General features: G+C 44.4%; 2 protein-coding genes across 2 annotated transcripts in view; both read left to right on the forward strand.

The window, feature by feature from the left end:
* MARS1 (methionyl-tRNA synthetase 1) overlaps positions 1-20,414 on the forward strand; it is a 312,431-nt gene that overhangs the window by 249,853 nt on the left and 42,164 nt on the right. The window lies entirely within an intron of this gene.
* MBD6 (methyl-CpG binding domain protein 6) overlaps positions 15,500-20,414 on the forward strand; it is a 124,418-nt gene continuing 119,503 nt past the window's right edge. Inside the window, exon 1 of the mRNA XM_082244784.1 lies at positions 15,500-16,007. The gene's annotated coding sequence lies outside the window, so the exon portion shown is untranslated. The remainder of the gene's footprint in view (positions 16,008-20,414) is intronic.

Below are 20,414 nucleotides of genomic sequence, written 5' to 3' on the forward strand. Positions count from 1 at the left end.
TTGTGGGGAAAGTTTAAACATAGCTCTGCAGGGTTTTGGACAGTTCCCTTGCGATTCTCATCCGAAGACGAATCTGATTCAGAATAGGCTAGAGTGTAATCCAAGACTTTGGTGTCCATGTCAGAGACACTGACATGTTTCCCTTTGTTCACCGTTACAGATGGTTTTCTAGATTTATGTTGAAACTGAGTTTTTTTCCAAATATACACTGAATTGGAATAATTATTCCTTTTCCAATACAGTCCATTTTCTTGTTTATTTCAGATCCAGCTCCTTTAAAAGAGGGGGTGTCCTTAAAAGGTAGAATTATAAAATTATGACTTGGAAAAATAAAGTGTATCTAAACCCAAAAGCAAAAATGTCTTATACAACCCCAATAACAAAAAAGCTGTGACGCTGGGTAAAATCTACAAAAAAACAGAATGCAATGATTTTCAAATCTCATAAATCCATAATTTATTCACAATAGATTCCAGAAAACATATCAAATATTTCAACTGAGAAAATTTACCATTTTAGGAACAAAAATTTAGAGAATCTGGAGAGATCTCTGTGCACAAGGGATGAGACTGAAACCCAAAAATTGATGCTTGTGATCTTCAGGCCCTCAGGCGGCACTGCATTAAAAACAGGCATTATTCTGTGATGGATATTACTACATGGGCTCAGGATTACTTCCAAAAATCACTGTCCATGAGGACAATTTGCAGTGTCATTCAAAAATGCAAGTTAAAGCTCTATTGTGTAAAGAAGAAGCCATATCTGAACATGACCCAGAAACACCACCATCTTCTCTGGGCCAAAGCTTATTTAAAATGGTCTGCTGCAAAGTGGAAAACTGTTCTGTGGTCAGACAAATCAAAATTTGACATTTGTTTTGGCAACAATAGGCACCGCATCCTCCAAACTGGAAAGGAGAGGGTCCTTCCGGCTTGTTATCAGTGCTCAGTTGAAAAGCCTGCATCTCCAAAGTTACGAGGGTGCATTAGCGAGTACGTAATGGGCAGCTTGCACATCTGGAAAGGCAACATCAATGCTAAAAGATACAGATTACTGAGTAAAAGTTTTAGGCAGGTGTGAGGAAATGATGTAAAGTAGGAAGGCTTTCAAAAATATAGATTTTAATTGTTTATTTTATCAATTTACAAAATGCAAAATTAATGAACAGAAGAAATATCTAAGTCAAATCAATATCTGCTGAGACTACCCTTTGACTTCAAACCAGAATCAATTCTTACACTTGCACATTTGTACACTTGCACAAAGTAAACCACTTTGTAGGAAATTGAAGTCAGGTATATGATTAATAAAATATACCAAGCAGGTGCTAATGATGAATTTCATATATAGGGTGAAACACAGTCAATAACTGAAACAGAAACAGCTGGGTTAAGAGCAGCCAAACTATGCTACTAAGGTGAGGTCATAGAAGACCGTTTCATGAAACAGGTCATACACCATGACAAGCCTAAGCACAGCAACAAGACACAAGGTAATTATAAAGCATCAGCAAGGTGTCTCACAGGCAAAGATTTCAAAGTAGACTGGAGTTTCAAGATGTGCTGTTCATGCGGTTTTCAAGAGGCACTGTTAGGAACGCTTCCTGAGCACACTGATGTGCTTTCATGAGTCTGCAACCTAAAGGGTTAACCCAGAGCAGACTAATTGCAATAATTGGCAAATAGACTGCCTTATTTAAACAGCTCAGCAGCACTGCACTTGGCTGTGTTGTCTTCAGCTCTCCTGTGTTCTGAACCTGCTTCCTGTTGATTTCCTGTCTGATACCTGTTGACCTTTGGCTCGTCCCTGACTTCGCTTGTTTGCTGCCTGTCCTGATCCCGGCTCGTTTTGACTACTCTTCTGGATTCTCCTTGTCGGCTCATCTACCTTCGGACCTTGACCGGTTACCCCCTGGTGGGGCGACCCTGGGGACCGCGACCTGGTATCCACCTGCAGCCAAATCCATCCTCACCATCAGAGGCCCTGGTGAAGACCAGTGGATGCTTAGACCCCGCACCTTAGGTTAGCCTGTGCTACTCACCTCGGGTTTCCAACCAAGCTCCGCCCACCGGCAACGGTAAGCCTTCTCTGCACGACAGGCTTCCACCTGCCTCATAACAGGCACAAAATAACGGGCAACGTTAAGGACCGTAGACACAGTGGTCAGCCATTGAAACTTGACCAGTGGGACCCAGGTACACCCATCCAGTGGCGTAGCGTGGGTTGTCAGCACCCGGGGCAAGGCAAGTAATTTGCGCCCCCTAACCTGCGGGATTTTAGCACTTGAGTCTCTTCCACTAGATTAGTTAAAGAAACCCTTACCCCCTAAGCACTTTAGAGCAGGCCAGGGCCCCCATAGATCCCCTTTAGAGCAGGCCAGGGTCCCCATAGATCTCCTTTTAGAGCAGGGTCCCCCTTTGATCCCCCTTTAGAGAATGGTCCCCATATAATCTATGGGGATATTTCTCTAAAGTGGGGAATCTATGGGGACCCTGCTCTAAAAGGGGATCTATGGGGACCCTGGCCTGCTCTAAAGGGGATCTATGGGGGCCCTGGCCTGCTCTAAAGGGGATCTAGGGGGATCCTGCTCTAAAGGGGGGAATCTATGGCATAGATCCCCTTAAGAGCAGGGTCCCTATAGATCCCCCTTTAGAGCAGGCCTGGGCAGGTCCCCCATAGATCCTCCTTTACAGCAGGCCAGGGTGAGGTCCCCCATATAGATCCCCTCTTACAGCAGGCCAGGGTGAGTTCCCCCATATAGATCCCCCCTTACAGCAAGCCAGGGTGAGGAGAGGTCCCATCCCCCATATAGATCTCCCCCTTACAGCAGGCCAGGGTGAGGTGAGTTTTCCTCCTGCAGCGTCTGTCACCACTGGCTCTCTCCTCTCTGGCCTGTGTCACCTGCTGCCGCTGCCAGCTTCTTCTTGCTGCTGCCTGGGCTGGTCTGGTGTGGCTCTCTCCCGCGCTCAGCGCTGCGCTGGGCGGCCGCTGCAGTGCACTGTCCATCCCCCAGATAGTCCCTCGCTCTCCGCACGCCTGGCACCTCCCCCTTCCACAGTGGGCGGCGACCCGGCGGCTCGGATCGGATTCGCACAGCCAGCACCGCAGTGAGAGAGAGTGAGTGAGTGAGCCAGGCAGGGGCAGAGAGCTGCGAGTGCAAGCGCGCCCCCCCCCCCCAGATGTTGCGCCCGGTGCGGCCGGCCCCCCCTGCACCCCCCCACGCTACGCCACTGCACCCATCTACTGTCTGAAGAAGTCTGGCCACAAGTGGTCTTCATGGAAGAATTGCAGCCAAAAAACTTACCTCAGATGTTGAAACAAGGCTAAGCAACTCAGCTATGCACGAAAATAGAGGAACTGCGGTGCAGAAAAATAGCAGCAGGTGTTCTGGTTTGATGAGTCAAAATTTTAAATATTTGGCTGTAGCAGGAGGCTGTTTGCTGAAGAGCTGGACATTGATACAAAAATGAGTATCTGCAGGCAACAATGAAGCATAATGGAGGTTCCTTGCAAGTTTGGGGTTGCACTTCTGCAAATAGAGTTGGACAATTAGTCAGGATCAATGGTGTATTCAATGCTGAGAAATACAGACGAATACTCATCATTGTGCCATACCATCAGGGAGGTGTGTGATTAGCTCCAAATTTATTCTGCAGCAGGACAATGACCCCAAACATACAATGTAATTAAGAACTATCTTCTGCGTAAAGAAGAACAAGAAGTCCTGGAAGTGATGGTTTGGCCCCCACAGAAGCCCGATCTCAACATCATCGAGTCTATCTGGGATTACGTGAAGAGACAGAAGGATTTGAGGCAACCTACATCCACAGAAGATCTGTGGTTAGTTCTCCAAGATGTCTGGAACAACCAACCTGTCAAATTCCTTCAAAAACTGTGTGTAAATGTACCTAGAAGAATTGATGATGTTTTGAAGGCAAAGGTGGTCAAACCAAATATTGATTTGAATTGGATTACATTTCTGTTCATTGACTTTCAAAAAAAGAGTAAACTACTTCTATTTCTGATAACATTCTTAATTTACACCTTTTTTCACACCTGCCTAAAACTTTTGCACCGCAGTGTATATTGAGGTTGTAGAACAAAAAATTTCAGCAACTGCTTTCCTCTGTTCTGATACATTTATAGTGTTGCTAAAAAAAGAGGGGATGTTACATTGTGATAAACATAGCCTTGTCCCAACTTTCTTGACATGTATCACTGCCATTAATTTCAACATTACCTTATTCTTTCCCTAAAATAGTAGATTTTCTCAGTTTAACAATTTGATATTTGATATATTTTCTATTGTGAATAAAATATGGGTTTTTGGAATTTGGGTTGTAATTCAGATGTGGTGGCTGCATTCGCTTTTTTTTTTAGGCTTTTTCTCTTTTTTTCATCTGGTGATTCTGCCAGTAAGGATTTTTATTTTTCAAATTCCTTTAACATAACAAGCTGTCCAGCAAAAGTGGCTGTTAGAGGGATGACACAAACCATTTACCACTATCCCCACCATTACCACTAGGGGTGCTTACAATGATCCCCTTTTATTCATTTGTATAAAACCTTTATCCAAAAAGAAGGCAGTATACAGGGGATAGCAGGGCAGGGTACAGAGGGTCAGCAGGGCAGAGCACAAGAGGTTTAACAGGACAGAGCTCAGCAGGTCAGCAGGACAGAGCTCTGGAGGTCAGCAGTGCACAGCACAGGGGTTTAGCAGAGCAGAGCACAGCACAGGGGGTCAGCAGGACAGAGCACAGGGGTTCAGCAGGACAGAGCACAGGGGGTCAGCAGGACAGAGCACAGGGGGTCAGTACAAAAAAAGTACAGGGGTCAGGCAAAGTAGAGGGGGTCAACAGGGCAGGGTACAAGGGTCAGTAGAGTAGTGTACAGGTGGTCAGCAGGACAGAGCACAGGGGGTTAGGAGGGCACAGTACACAAGGGTAGCAAGGACCATTACATCCAAGCAGCCCAGCACATTACATTGATACATAGATTCAGATGGAAGATCCCAACTGCTGGACAGAGTAATCACAGAGATGATTTGTCACTGATAACCAGCCATTTACAATGGTGTCTGAATCAGGATTTAAGCGGTTGATATCCATGCTTGAGCCAAGCTACACACTGAAGAGTGAGAAGTATTATTGAACCAAAATGCTGGCAAAGCTACACCAAAAGGTAGTTGACAAAGTAAAGGCTATGCTGCAACCAGAGAATGCTGGCAACTCACTCTCATTCACGACGGACTGCTGGTCACAAACAGAGTCCGAGTCACTACTCATTCTTACATGCCACTTCATTGACAGCGGATGGACAAAAAGGCAATTGGTGTTGAATACAAAAGTGATGCAAGGATCCCACACAGCTGAGTACAGTAGAGAAATGTTTCTAGGCATGCTTGAAGAATGGGGAATCAACAAAGACTGAGTGATGCTTGCGCAACTTAGAGACAGTGGAGCAAACATGCCTAAAGGAGTGAGGCTTGCTGATATGTCAGACCTCTGTGTAATCATGGCACACAACACCCTCCAACTTTCAAATGATGGTCTGTCAAGCCAAAGAGCTTTGCTTGATATATGTTTTGAGAAGCATGAAGAGATTAAACATGTTGTGCTTGCAAGTCTTTTGAATCCTCGATACAAGAACCATGCTTTCTCTTCTGATGATGTATTGGCTAAGGCGAAACAATGGCTGACAGAAGATATGGAAGTGCAGGAGGTTCCTGCCGAAAAGAAAAGTCCAGAACACTACTTTTATGAAGAGCAGCATGCTGAAAAAACAGACAAATGTCCAAAAATACGTCAATGAACAGAAGAGAATCTGCTTCATCGTCGTCAAATTGATCATGACATTTTCTGTGTTTTTTTGGGGCCTCATGCGGAGGATTCAATTTCTTCTGAATCTGCAACGATGAGCTTGGATGATGAACTTCATCTCTATTTGAAAGAAGCCGTAATTGACAGAAGAAGTCATCCTCTTCAGTGGGGGAGAGAAAATGAGGCACGCTACAAAAGACTTGCTTCCCATGCTAGAAGATACCTATCGCTCTCTCTCTCTGCTCCTCTGTCCTCCACTCCTGAGCATGTTTACGAAGTTGCAGCATTGTTTCCAGTGTTGGGGTAGTTACTCAAAAAATTTAACTAGTTACTAGTTACTTCTGTAAATTGTAATGAGATTACTTTACTAGTTACTGCATTTGAAAAGTAACTTCACTACTTATTACTTTACTTTCCTCTTTCTTAATTGACCGTGTAGAAGAAGATACATGACACTCTTTCTGCATAGAGTTTATTGTATAAACACAGGCTTTGGGAAACATGAGAACAAAACCTGAAAAAACAGAATAAAACATAAAGTGCAACAAAAAGTCATAAACTTCATCCCTCTCTATTCTTCGAAATAACGATTTTATCGCACGGCTTGGGTAACGCAGGAAAGCGCGTTCCTACAGCCTAGTAAAGTAGTGTAGTTACCTCCTATAGCCTAGTAAAGTAGTGTAGTTACCAATATTAGTATTGTAACTAGTTACTTTACTTAGTTACCAAAAAAAGTAATGTAGTTACTGTAATCAGTTACTTTGTAACTAGTTACCCCCAACACTGATTGTTTCAACAAAACAGAAGACCTTTAACAGGTGACCATGGACATGCTGAAATGTTCCGCTTTCTGCATTATAATATAGTTCTACTTAACTGGGAGTGTTGAAAAGAGAAGTGTCCACTCCACTGCACTCCAATCCACTGTCTAGCTGTTGCCTACCTTTTTTTTCTAGCAGTTTTGCACTGACTTCTGTAGTTGCAGTAAGTGCCCTACTGCTAAGAGTCCAATTCAATCCACTGTCTAGCTGTTGCCTAGCTTTTTTCTAGCAGTTTTGCACTGACTGAACTGCATTAGTTGCAGTGAGTGCCCTACTGCAGAGGTAGTCCACTGGCTGCAATCCAATCCACTGTCTAGCTGTTGCCTAGCTTTTTTTTTCTAGTAGTTTTGCACTGACTGAACTGCATTAGTTGCAGTAAGTGCCTTACTGCAGAGGGTAGTCCTCCACTGACTCCAGTCCAGTCCAATCCACTGTGACATTGTGTAGCTGTTGCCTTGCTCTTTTTCTACCAGTTTTGCACTGACTGCTGTAGTTGCAGTGAGTGCCCTACTGCAGAGGTAGTCCACTGACTCCAATCCAATCCACTGTCTAGCTGTTGCCTAGATTTTTTCTAGCAGTTTAGCACTGACTGCTGTAGTTGCAGTGAGTGCCCTACTGCTAAGAGTCCAATCCAATCCACTATCTAGCTGTTGCTTAGCTTTTTACTAACAGTTTTGCACTGACTGAACTGTATTAGTTGCAGTCAGTGCCTTACTGCAGAGGGTAGTCCTCCACTGACTCCAGTCCAGTCCAATCCACTGTGACATTGTGTATCTGTTGCCTTGCTCTTTTTCCAGCAGGTTTGCACTGACTGCACTGCATTAGTTGCAGTCAGTTTCTTACTGCAGAGGGTAGTAGTCCTCCACTGACTCCAGTCCAGTCCAATACACTGTGAAATGTGTAGCTGTTGCCTTGCTCTTTTTCTAGCAGTTTTGCACTGACTGCACTGCATTAGTTGCAGTCAGTGCCTTACTGCAGAGGTAGTCCTCTTCCACTGACTCCAGTCCATCCAATCCACTGTATGTGTATTTTGTGTATCTGTTGTTGCCTAGTTTTTTTCTAGCTGTTTTGCACTGACTACACTGCAGTAACATATTGCAGTGTGTGAGTCCACTATTGCAGCACTTTTATCATAAAAGTGCTGCAGTAGTGGACTCACACACTGCAATATGTTACTGCAGTGCAGTCAGTTTTATGCATTAATGCACAATCAGGATGTGAAATGCAAAGCAAATGTCCCTGGAATTGAAGTTTTCATATCAGTTTTTATGCAGTTAAGGTGTAAAGAACGAGCACTTAATGTTAAAAATGTTAATAAGTAAAGATTAACATGTTTATTAAGAGATTTCTGTCGATTTTTATGTTTTTTTGGGTAATTTTTACATGTGTGAAAATTTCAGCCAATATCGGCCGATACCGATATGCGATCGGCAAAATATCGGTATCGGCAACGAAAAAACAATATCAGTCGATTACTAGGCCGTAGTATACAAATCCATTACATTGGTACATAGAGTAATCAAATAGTACATAGTAAATGTGTCATGGCATCTGTGGTGAACTGACGCGTTTCGTGAGTAAAGTCTCACTCTTCAGGGGTTGATGCATAGACATAATCTATAAAGTAAAGTGATAAAAAAAAATATATATATTTATATATATATAACATAGTAATGAACATGGAAATGTATTAGGTATAATGGAATGTGGGAATCAGACTAAGGGATTCATACTTACAAAAATGCAGGATGCTGCATGCCAAAATCACAAGGTAAAGGTTCCAAAATGGGCCGGCAGCGCAAAACAGAACAGATGGAAAAACAGGCAAACAGAACTGTCCAACATAATCTGCCAGGATGGTGGCTAGAAAAAAAGAAGTGTAAATGGCTGGTGATGTGCACCATTTAAAATAAATAAAATTAAAAATGATGGAAAGGTAAAAATGTTTTAATTTTTTTAAATAATGATTGAATAGCCAAAAGCAACCACATGGTATAATTAGGAGTGGTGAAAGTGACCTGCACAGCTGAATTGAAAGAATCCACATGTGAAACTAAGGGGGAGATTTACTAAAACTGGAGCACTCAGAATTTGGTGCAGCTGTGTATGGTAGCCAATCAGCCTATAACTTCAGCTTGTTTAATTAAGCTTTAGCAATAAAACCTGGAAGCGGATTGGTTACTATGCAGAGCTGCACCAGATTTTGCACTCTCCAGTTTTAGTAAATCTCCCCCTAAGTGTATTGATTATAATATACAAATGCAACTTGGTGAGACCTACCACCCCTCAACTGCTTCCCCTTTTGCTGTAACATATAGTATGCTCATGTGAGATCACTCCAATATTACTACCTGTGCCTTAAAAGTCCCACCCCAAGGGGAACTCCTTTCCAAAGCCCCTTTTGCTGTAAGGGCAGCAGGCGGAGTTCTACACATGTTGTTGCCACAGCAGGAATTATACCCTGTGCTGCGCTTGGCGGGTGGTACCGCCCTCAGAATGCAAAACTTTCAAATGAATGGGGAGCATTTGCCACGGTGTGCTGTGATAAAATGCAGTATACAGTGAATATAAAAAGTCTACAAACCCCTGTTGAAATGTCAGGTTTCTGTGATGTAAAAAAATGAGACAAAGACAAATCATTTCAGAACTTTTTCAACCTTTAATGTGACCTATAAACTGTACAACTCGATTGAAAAACAAACTGAAATATTTTAGGGGGGGGGGGGGGGGAGTAAAAAACAAAAATGAAAATAATGTGGTTGCATAAGTGTGCACACCCTCTTATAGCTGGGGATGTAGCTGTGTTCAGAATTAAGCAATTTCATTCAAACTCATGTTAAATAGGAGTAAGTGCAAACTTGCCATCATTTAAAGTGCCTCTGATTAACCCCAAATAAAGTTCAGCTGTTCTAGTAGGTCTTTCCTGACATGTTCTTAGTCGCATCCTACAGCAACAGCCATGGTCCACAGGGAGCTTCCAAAGCATCAGAGGGATCTCATTGGTAAAAGGTATCAGTCAGGAGAAGGGTACAAACAATCTCCAAGGCATTAGTTATACCATAGAACACAGTGAAGAAAGTCATCATCAAGTGTAGAAAATATGGCACAACAATGACATTACCAAGAACTGGACGTCCCTCCAAAATTGATGAAAAGACGAGAAGAAAACTGGTCAGGGAGGCTGCCAAGAGGCCTACAGAAACCTTAAAGGAGCTGCAGAAATATCTGGCAAGCACTGTCTGTGTGGTACATGTGACAACAATCTCCCATATTCTTCATATGTCTGGGCTATGGGGTAGAGTGGCAAGATGGAAGCCTTTCCTTATAAAGAAAAACATCCAAGCCTGGCTAAATTTTGCAAAACCAAATCTGAAGTCTCCCAAAAGCATGTGGAAAAATGTGTTATGGTCTGGATGAAACCAAGGTTAAACTTTTTGGCCATAATTCCAAAAGATATGTTTGGTGCAAAAAAACACTGCACATCAGCAAAAGAACACCATACCTACAGGGAAGCATGGTGGTGACAGCATCTTGCTTTGAAGCTGTTTTTCTTCAGCTGGAACAAGGACCCTAGTCAAGGTAGAGGGAATTATGAACAGTTCCAAATACCAGTCAATATTGGCACAAAATCTTCAGGCTTCTGCTAGAAAGCTGAACATGGAGAGGAACTTCATCTTTCATGAAGCACAACAACGACCCAAAGCAAACATCCAAATCAACAAAGGAATGGCTTCACCAGAAGAAGATGAAAGTTTTCGAATGGCCCAGCCAGAGCCCAGACCTGAATCCGATTGAAAATCTGTGGGGTGATCTGAAGAGGGCTGTACATTGGAGATGTCCTCACAATCTGACAGATTTGGAGTGTTTTTGCAAAGAAGAGTGGGCAAATATTGTCAAGTCAAGATGTGCCATGCTGATAGACTCATACCCAAAAAGACTGAGTGCTGTAATAAACTCAAAAGATGCTTCAACAAAGTATTAGTTTAAGGGTGTGCACACTTATGCAACCATATTATTTTAGTTTATTTGTACTTCCCCCCAGGGCCGTCTTTAATATTGATTGGACCCTGGGCAAATATTTTCTTGGGCCCTCCCAAATCCACTTATCAACTATTTGCAGGCAGTGCGGGCTCAAGGGGAAGCTGCTTTGGGACCCACAACAATGAATGGGCCCAGGGCAGCCGCCCCTTTTGCCCTGTGTTAAAGACAGCCCTGCTTCCCCCCACCTAAAAGATTTCAGTTTGTTGTTAAACTGAGTTGTACAGTTTATAGGTCACATTAAAGCTGATGTATACCCTTAAAAAAAAAAAAAAAACGCACACATTATGAAATACTTACCTTAGAACGAAGCCCCCGCAGCGGCGCCCGGTCACCGCTGAGGGAGCTGACATGTTCTCCTGGCGTTTCTTCCGGGTTCGCAGGCTCCGGCGCTGTGAGTGGCAAGAGCCGCAATGACATTACTCCCTTGGGTGGGAGCCCTCGGTTCCGGCAAGAAGCTCTGAAGTTCCCGGCACGATATGCCGGACCTTTAGAGCGCATGTGCCGCTGGCATCAGCGGTTGCATGCAGGGTGAATATCTCCTAAACGGTGCATTTAGGAGATATTTATTTTACCTATAGGTAAGCCTTTTATAGACTTACCTGTAGGTAAAAATAACAAAATATACAACCGCTTTTAAGGTGGAAAAGTTCTGAAATTATTTATCTTTTTTAATTTATATAAAGACCTAGCCAATCACGTCAACACCACACCCCAAGATATAAAGGTAGTATCAAAAGAGCAAGAATGGGGCTTTCACTGTGTTGACTTCCCCTTTCAGAAGAAATTCAAATACACACATATTAACCACTTAAGCCCCGGAGGATTTGGCTGCTAAAGGACCAGGGTTTTTTTTGCGATTTTTTTACTGCGTGACTTTAACGGACAATTGCGCGGTCGTGCGACGCTGTACCTAAACGAATTTGACGTCCTTTTTTTCCCACAAACAGAGCTTTCTTTTGGTGGTATTTGATCACCTGTGCGATTTTTTGATCACGCGCTATAAACAAAAAAAGAGCGTAAATTTTGCAAAAATAACAATATTTTTCACATTTTTTTATATGAAATTCCCCCAAAAAAATGTAAAAATCAAAATTTTTTAACATTTTTCGGCCAATTTGTTTTATGCTACCTATGTTTGGTAAAAAAAATCGCAAAAAGCGTATTTTGATTGGTTTGCGCAAAAGTTATCGCGTTTACTAACAAAGGGAAAGATGTTTGTCATTTTTGGTGGTTTTTTTTTTAACGCGTAATGGCGGCGATCTGCGATTTTTTTTTCGGTACTGCGACATTGCGGCGGACAGATCGGACCCTTGACTGACATTTTTGACTTTTTTGGGGGTACCAGTGACATTACTGCAGTAATCAGTGCTATACATATGCACTGTTACTGCAAAAATGACACTGGCAGGGAAGGGGTTAACTTTATTGGACAGGGAGGGGTTAAGTGTGTCCTAGGGGCGTGATTCTAACTTTGCAGGGACATTGCTATTGGTGTAAAAGCAAAGATCAACAGTTCTACATAGTAGAACGGTCAGATCTTCACTTTTACACAGGGAGAACTGACAGGCAGCTTGTTTACACAAGCCGCTCTGTCTTTCTCCCTTCACAGGAGCGATCGTAGTGTGACTGGCGGACATCGAGTCCGCCGGTCACACGCCCTGACTTGTCTGTGAACGAGCCGCGGCGGGCGCGCGCCTCGGCGGGCGCGCGCCCGCCCGCAGTAGGCTCGCAAGTCAGTGACAGGCGAGTGACGTATTGATACGTCACTCTGCCTGGCCGGGGCTGACCGCCGCAGTATATAGTCGTGTGGCGGTCGGCAACCGGTTAAAACATTTTTACTTTCTTCATTACCAATAAAAATAATTTGTCAAAAGATCACAGATAAAATCAATACAAGTATATTGCACAAATTGTTGAACAATCCAAGATTATCACCACCCTCAGATTAGGAAGTTCAACCCCTCCCACAGATCTGCTGTATATACAGTATGACCGGTGTGAATGAAGGAGGGTGACGTTCTCCTCCCGACAGATAACCTCAGTCCCAATGGCCTCAATCCCACTGGTTCTGTGATGGAGGAAACAGATGTCTCTTCATCCGGTTTGGGGGTAAAAGTACAAACTGCCAAGTCCCACACCTATGAAAGTATTGGGTCCAAAAAGATGACTTCCGATGCTTCAGCTTAATACGAACACCAGGACACAGATCCTTTCCTGGATCCCAGCTAACTCTGTTTCCTCCATCACAGAACCAGCGGGATTGAGGCCATTGGGACTGAGGTTATCTGTGATAGGTTGGGTACCTGTCCCCCCTTCCCTCCCCTGACTGGGTCGGATGCCTCGGTTTGGGTGGATTTTCTCCTTTGGATGTGGACGCATGTTGCTTCACCTTTTTCTCTCCCTTTATCTCTCCTTTTTGGAATATTGGCAGAGCATTTGATCGGTTGAGGCGAATGTCCAAACTCGCTCTGAGACTACAATTTGACTTTTCACCTATCTGAACCCTCTTTACTAAATATGGATCACTGAAAGAAAATGTACACCGCTCCAGGTGAGGACAATCCAACCCTCAAGCAACTAGGTTCAAGTCCAGTCTGTGGTCTGGATCCACTCAATGTAAACGAAAAGAGGTTTCACTGCACTCCAGTGGATGAAGATAAAATGATCCTTTATTAAGATTGTAAATCTAACAAGACAAGACAATCGAGCCACAGACAGTTGACGCATTTCACGATTCAAGATCGTAGATCGTAGAGTAACGTAGATAACAATGCAATGTGGATTTTCCTCACCCACCCACTAGCACACCTGCGTCCCACCCCCTTATCTTCGCCCTAGTGGCTGTTGGTGCACATGGGAGAGTTGGGGCCCTTATAAGTCCTGTTCCGCAGAGTCACTGAAACAGCCTGAAATGTGCAATGTCCACTCTGAACCTCAGAGTCTTTACTATGAGTGAGGAGACAGGTGCCCTGTGGTGATACAGGGAGAGGCTTGGCTTACCCTCACAACACGATTAACCAGATCAGTCCGCGGCAGTCTCCTCTCACGGAATTCACCAGACGTCTGGACTCAGTGCTTGTCTTTGCCAGCGGGTCCCTCTCTCAGCTGGTGTGGTCTTGGGTGAAGCAAGTTCTCTCAGCAGGGTTCTGTCTCTGTGCTGCAGTCTTTCACGGCTAGTAGCCTGTCCTCTCTCTGGCTGAGCATGTGGTAACTTTTTGAAGTCTTACAGGACCTCCTTCCCCAGAGCTGTGCCCGGAAGTCCTAACAGGACCTGCGATGATGCCACAATCATGAGACTGGAAAGGCAGCCAGTCATGTGATCAATGCTCAATGTTTTATTAACAGCATACTGAGTCCATCTACTGGGCATTTCAGATAACACAGCCTGTATAACTCCACAGGGTTACAACTAAATACCCCTGAGGAAGCCAGAAAGGCGAAACGCGTTGGTAGGTGTTTGTCACCTTCCTTCATTCACACTGGTCATACTGTATATACAACAGATCTGTGGGAGGGGTTGAACTTCCTAGTCTGAGGGTGGTGATAATCTTGGATTGTTCAACAGTTTGTGCAATATACTTGTATTGATTTTATCTGTGATCTTTCGACAAATTATTTTTAAAGGTAATGAATAAAGTAGAACATTTTTAAGATTTGTGTATTTGAATTTCCTCTGAAAGGGAAAGTCAACACCGTGAAAGCCCCATTCTTGCTCTTTAGATACTACAATGATTTATCTTTGTCTCATTTTTTTTCATCACAGAAACCTGAAATTTTAACAGGGGTGTGTAGACTTTGTATATCCACTGTATCTGCTTTTTATTGCAGCACGCTGCAGCGCAGCCCAGGGCTGCATTGCTGTGTGAATGGGACACATAGGAAACAATTGCTTCCTGTGTGTCCATGTGGTGACATTCTGTAAGACGTCTGTCAGTGTGAATTCACCCTTAGGGGGGTAAAACAGGTGGTGGGGAGAGGATATAATGCCTCCAAGTCCTCACCACCCTGTCAGATGCTCCCAAACCAACTGCAAACAGGCCTTTAGGAGAGCACTGGAGCTAAGTCGGCATAAGAGCCAGACGTTTAGCATTTTTAGGAGTAAAGAAATGGCAGTGACCATGTATATTGACGGTGTACTGTACTAGGACTCGAAAACTGATATCAGGACCAATTGGCGTTTTTTTATGGCCACTCATAGCAGAAAATACCTGTTTCTGGTAACCATACAGAAAACTGCCATTTTCCACTTTTTATTTAATTCCATCTTTCTGTGACTAAAATGTTATATTGGTGATTTGTTTTTGTCACATTTCTTTATTAGTACTCAGCAGTGGCAGGCACTTCTCCCACCTCCCTCCTGACAGGAATGATGAATATGACTGGGCTCCTCACAGCTCCATGTTTGGTTGGCTCCTGAGCAGAGCAGACGTTCTCCCGCCTGTCACTCCCCCCATGTATCATACATGTTCTTCATGCCACGAACCCTACACACTTGTAAAACATGCCTATGTAACCAGCCATCTTGTGAACTCTCAGCTCCCTGCAACCAGCCACGGGACCAGAGGGCTCGGAAACGTTCGCTAAACGGATAAACCATATCAAAACATCTCAGCACCGCCTGTCATTTTATTGCCTCGCACAAACACCTAAAAGGAGGGGGCAACCAAAAACGTTTCGAAACGGCGACGTATCTGCTTGCCCACAACCAAGATGGCCGCCGCACTGTCATCTCGGCTCCCGTAGCGCAGGCTTGTGCAATGTGGGCACGGAATCCCCAGGGTTGCCCGACGGCGCATGCGCAACAGGAAACTCCATGATCTGGCTCTGGAGCCCAGGGAAGGAAAACAGCCACTGAGAAGAGAGAGGGCAGGGGGAGCTGGGAAATCTACTAGCAAGCACAGGCCTGAGCCAGCTAAGTGTACAAGCTGACCCTTATCTCCTCAGGTAAAGGGACCCCCCGGGGGCCCTCACACAGGTTCCCTGGGCACTCGCTGGTCAAGCGTTGTCCTTATGCATCCAGACACAGAGCAGAAGACAAGAGCAACCCCCCACTGCCTGCCCAGAGGAGCCTAAGGAGGGGCAGCTGCTGCTGCAAGAACAACAACAACAACATTCAGCAAACAAAACAATAACAAGAATGAAAGAGAAGCAATAAAACAGGGGCAGGCTTTATTGCTCTTTGTCTTTTCATTTATTTACCTTCCTGCCACAAAAGGCCTGCGAGGAAGGGGGCAGCTGCTTGTGCTGGAGGGACATCCCTGACCTGGGAAGCCTGGCCTGTCATCCCTCCACTTCACTTCCTACCAACAAACTTCATCTGCTGGAGGTAAGCCTGCACCCTGCTCTGCACACAGCCGCCTCTATCCACATGGCATGGCCTGTGTGAGTGTGTGTGAGAGAGAGAGATAGCAGCTGGTGTCTGTCTGTAACCCAGATGACAACACCATGTCACATCTTCAGGTGTTGGGGGGGAGGGTGACACATGAAGTACCCTGTCTTCTGTCATCTGTGTCTGAATACTAACCTTTACTAAGGGGGATCAGTAGCTTTATATTCTAACATGTGTGTCTGTTCTGTACAGAAGGGATGCAGAATTGTATTTACTAACCTTTACTAAGGGGGATCAGTAGCTTTATATTCTAACATGTGTGTCTGTTCTGTACAGAAGTGATGGAGAATTGTATTTTATGTATTTCAGGGGCGCTGACAGTTGTCCATTCACAGTGGAAAGTTGGCAGTACGATATACAACCTGATTGTACAATCTTGCGTATGTAGTGCAAGGGCCTGCCTAGTTTTGACCTGATGGAGATTGTGTGATCTGATTGTACAGTGTAGAGCCAGCTTAAAGTGGTACTAAACCAAGAAGCATATTAGATTTCAGTTTACCAATTCCTAAATGTGATGGCTGCGTTCGTTTTCTTTTTTAGGCTTTCTTTCGTTTGTTTTCATCTGTTGATCCGGCCACTAAGTCTGTTGTTTTTCATCAGAGCAAGCTCTCCTGCAGATGTAACAGTTAGGGCCCTTTACACTGATAAGTTTTTCTGCTGTTTTTGCCTTACAAAGAGCGGAAGATAAATAGATGACAATTAAATCCAATATACCGCTTTACACCAGTCAGTTGCGTTTTTAAAAATCCTGCATGCTGCATTTCTGGTGGGGTTAAAAAAAACAAAAACAAGAACGCATCTCCCTTTTAGAGCCGGTTCACACTGAGGCGATCTGACTTGCCGGGGCGACCTGTAAAGTCGCGGTGCACAGCGCGCACCGCGACCTCGGAGCGACATGCACAGACTTCATATCATTGAAGTCAATGCAGGTCACTCCAGGTCGCCCCAAAGTAGTACAGGACCCTTTTTCTAAGTCGGAGCGACTTGTGTCGCTCCTATTAGAACGGTCCTGTGCTAATCTATGGCAGGCGGCTTGTCAGGCGACCAGGTCGCCTGACAAGTCGCCCCAGTGTGAACCGGCTCTTAAAATGAATAGAAAACATGTCAAAAGTGCACCTGCTGTTGCGTTTTTTGTGCATTTTTTTGTCGCATGCCTTTTTTTGTCACAGATGCAGGCTGATGTAAGGCAACCAGACAACACACCGAAAAAAACGCGGCCAAAACGCACTTCAAATCACTGCAAAACGTGCAATGTCATTACTTCTAATTGCACCCGAATCACGCCGCAAATCTCCACGCTTGTTGCAAAAAAAAAGGAACATGAGCTTCTTTTGGGCGATAGCAATTTGCCACAAGTGCAGCGAGATTTACACCCACAATTGGGGTTCTATTAGAAGAAACGCGTCCCACGTTTTGCAGCGATTGAAATCGCGATTTCGCCCGCGATCAGGTGTGAATGGAGCCATACATATACCCAGAGAAGTGACTGTCCTCAGGTGATGCACTGATATGAAACAAATCCTCCTACATAAGTTTTACTTGTTAGGCCACTTTCACATGGGCCATCCGATCCGGTCCGCCTATCAGTTTTTCAGGACCTGATCGGATGCTCCATGCAGCCCCAAAGAGCAGTGGATGTCAGCGGAGACATCTCCACTGACACTCGCTGCTATCCGATCCTGTCCGTGAAATCCCGACGGAAACCCTATTTTACATCCGTCTGGAGGATCGGATCGAATACAACAATACATATACATACATTATCATCCGATTTCCTATAGAGGAGAGCGGGGATCTGACAGCTCCGTCTCTGCAAAGTAAGTGGAGACGAAGCTGTCATCCGCCTGCTCAGCAGGGATTGGCGGATCGATCCCCGCTGAGAAAAACGGAGTCCGCCGGGCGTCCTGCCCGTGTGAAAGGACCCTTAGGCTTCTTTCACACGGCCGATCAGTTTATTTCGTCCACTGTGGCACTTTTTTTTTTTCTTTACGAACACGGATGACACTTGTGTCATCCGGTCCGTATGTCCGCATATCATCCCATCCGTTTGCGGATGATATACGGACATAATGTATGTCTATGTGATGACACCGCTGACATCCGATTTTGCGTCCTTTCCGTTTTTTAAACGGAAGAAAAATAGGGTTCTGTTCCGTTCCAAAAAACGGACCAGAACTGAAAGGACGCAAATCGGATGTCAGCGGATGGTCATCCACTGATATCCGCAATCCCATTGACATACATTATGTCCGTATATCACCCGCAAACGGATGGGGTGATATACGGACATACGGAACGCCCGTGTGAAAGCGGCCTTAGGCCCCTTTCTCACATGCGGTCCATTCATTTCAGTCACGTCAAAATGGATGAAGTTTTTCATCAGAGTTTTTTACATCCACTACCAATGCAAAAACAGATGAAAACAGATGAAAAACTGACCATTTGTCAGTTTACATCAGTTTTTCGTCGAATCTGTTTTTTTAATGGAAAAAATGAAAAAAAATGGATGATGATGTAAACTGATGATCATCCATTTACATCAGTGTTTCCATAGAAATGCATTGATGTCTGTTTTTCATCCGTCAAGAGATGGATGAAAAACAGACAGCATGTGTGAAAGGGGCCTTAATGTGCAGTCTTCTCTTTGTTACATCTGTTAAAGTCTAGAATTTATTAAGGTTATTTGAGAGTTCAGAAAAAAGGGGGTGGAGAGCTGAAGGTTACCCTCTGCATAGCTCAGTGAAGGTTTCACTGAGAGCTTTTTGGAGGGAAGGGACACACCCCCCCCTCCACAAAGGAACAGAGCTGAGGCTATCAATCACAGGCTGTGTGCTGGAGGTCCCTCCCTTGTCACCTTTATTCTCTTGGTATCAGGAAAACTTTTCAGTACACACTATAGAGATATGCTTTCTTCAATTTCATGTCTGATGTTTACAACCACTTTAACTGAATATAAAGCATAAGCTGAAGTTTGGCTTCAACTTGTTAGTGTATCTAAATCTGCTACTACATCTAATACTCCCCTCCCCCCTCCCCTCATTTTTCAGTGCTGCTTTTCAAAGGTGTCTCTGTTGCTCCTTCATGCAGAGCGGTGTCCATCTAATACAGGAGGTGTGTTACTGGCCAGATCATCAGGTGAAAACAGAAAGGGGGAAAAAAAAGCCTAAAAAAGAAAACGAATGCAGCCATCCCATCTAGTGATCGGTAAGCTGCGATATATTATTTTTTTAGTTTTGTATTTCATGCCGCTTTAAAGCAGAACAAAACTAAAAGGAAAGCTCACCACCTCATTCCAGCAACGCGACAGTGAAATTCCTCACCGCCTGCTGTCATCTCTCCCTGGCAACTTTCGGCCTCTTGATTGGCGGCCTGTGGTGGAATGACATCATCCCATGCATTCGCATAGCAGTCCATCATCCTGGCACAGCCGGAGTATGCTGAGAATGCACACTGAGCTGCGCATGCACAGCTCAATGTGTATTCAATAGAAAACTGTGAGTAGGTATGTTTTTTTGCTGAAGAGACATTTCATGCCTTTAATGCAATAAACAGCTGCCTGCTGGGAGTTTTTTATCTTTAGATCTCTATGTCACACACATACAAACACATACAAGGGCCAGTATCCTACCAGCATGGCTTTGGTACCAATATTGATCATGTTTAAACAGTATGTTAACCCAAAATTCTCCTTTTTGTATAGGATTGCCCCTTTTACGGTTTCATTGGATAATCTTTTATAACTTTTTTCATTTGCTATGTGTTGAATTTTACCTCTTTATCCTACGGTCAGCACAGGTAGTGTAGATGGGGTACAACAAAAACAAGAGAAAGGCGCACCAACCTAGTGCCATGCCATTAAGAGTCCATTCAGACTAGCGCGACTTGTCAGGCGACTTGGTCGCCTGACAAGTCGCGGTCGGTCGCTCGCCATTGAGTAGTACAGGACCCGTTCTAATAGGAGCGACACAAGTCGCTCCGACTTAGAAAAAGGGTTCTGTACTACTTTGGGGCGACCTGGAGGCGACTTGCATTGACTTCAATTATATGAAGTCCCTGCAAGTCGCGCTGCGACTTCACAGGTCGCCCCACAAAGTCATGTCGCGCCAGTCTGAATGGGCTGTAAAACTTTTATTGAAAAATAAAAAGTATCATACTCACAATCAGATGTAGTAAATACGCACGTCAAAGTGCTATATAGACCGATCGCCCCCCAGGACATGGACTATTCCAATGCTCCGGGAAGGCCAGATGGCATCCGTAATGGCTATACTGACGCGTTTCAAGGGAGAACTCTTTTCCTCAGAGCCAAAGAAAATCAAGTCTCCAGAGATGCGAACCTTGTCA

The sequence above is a fragment of the Pelophylax lessonae genome, assembly GCF_965119305.1.
Source record: "Pelophylax lessonae genome assembly, chromosome: 2".
NCBI classification, from domain to species: domain Eukaryota; kingdom Metazoa; phylum Chordata; class Amphibia; order Anura; family Ranidae; genus Pelophylax; species Pelophylax lessonae.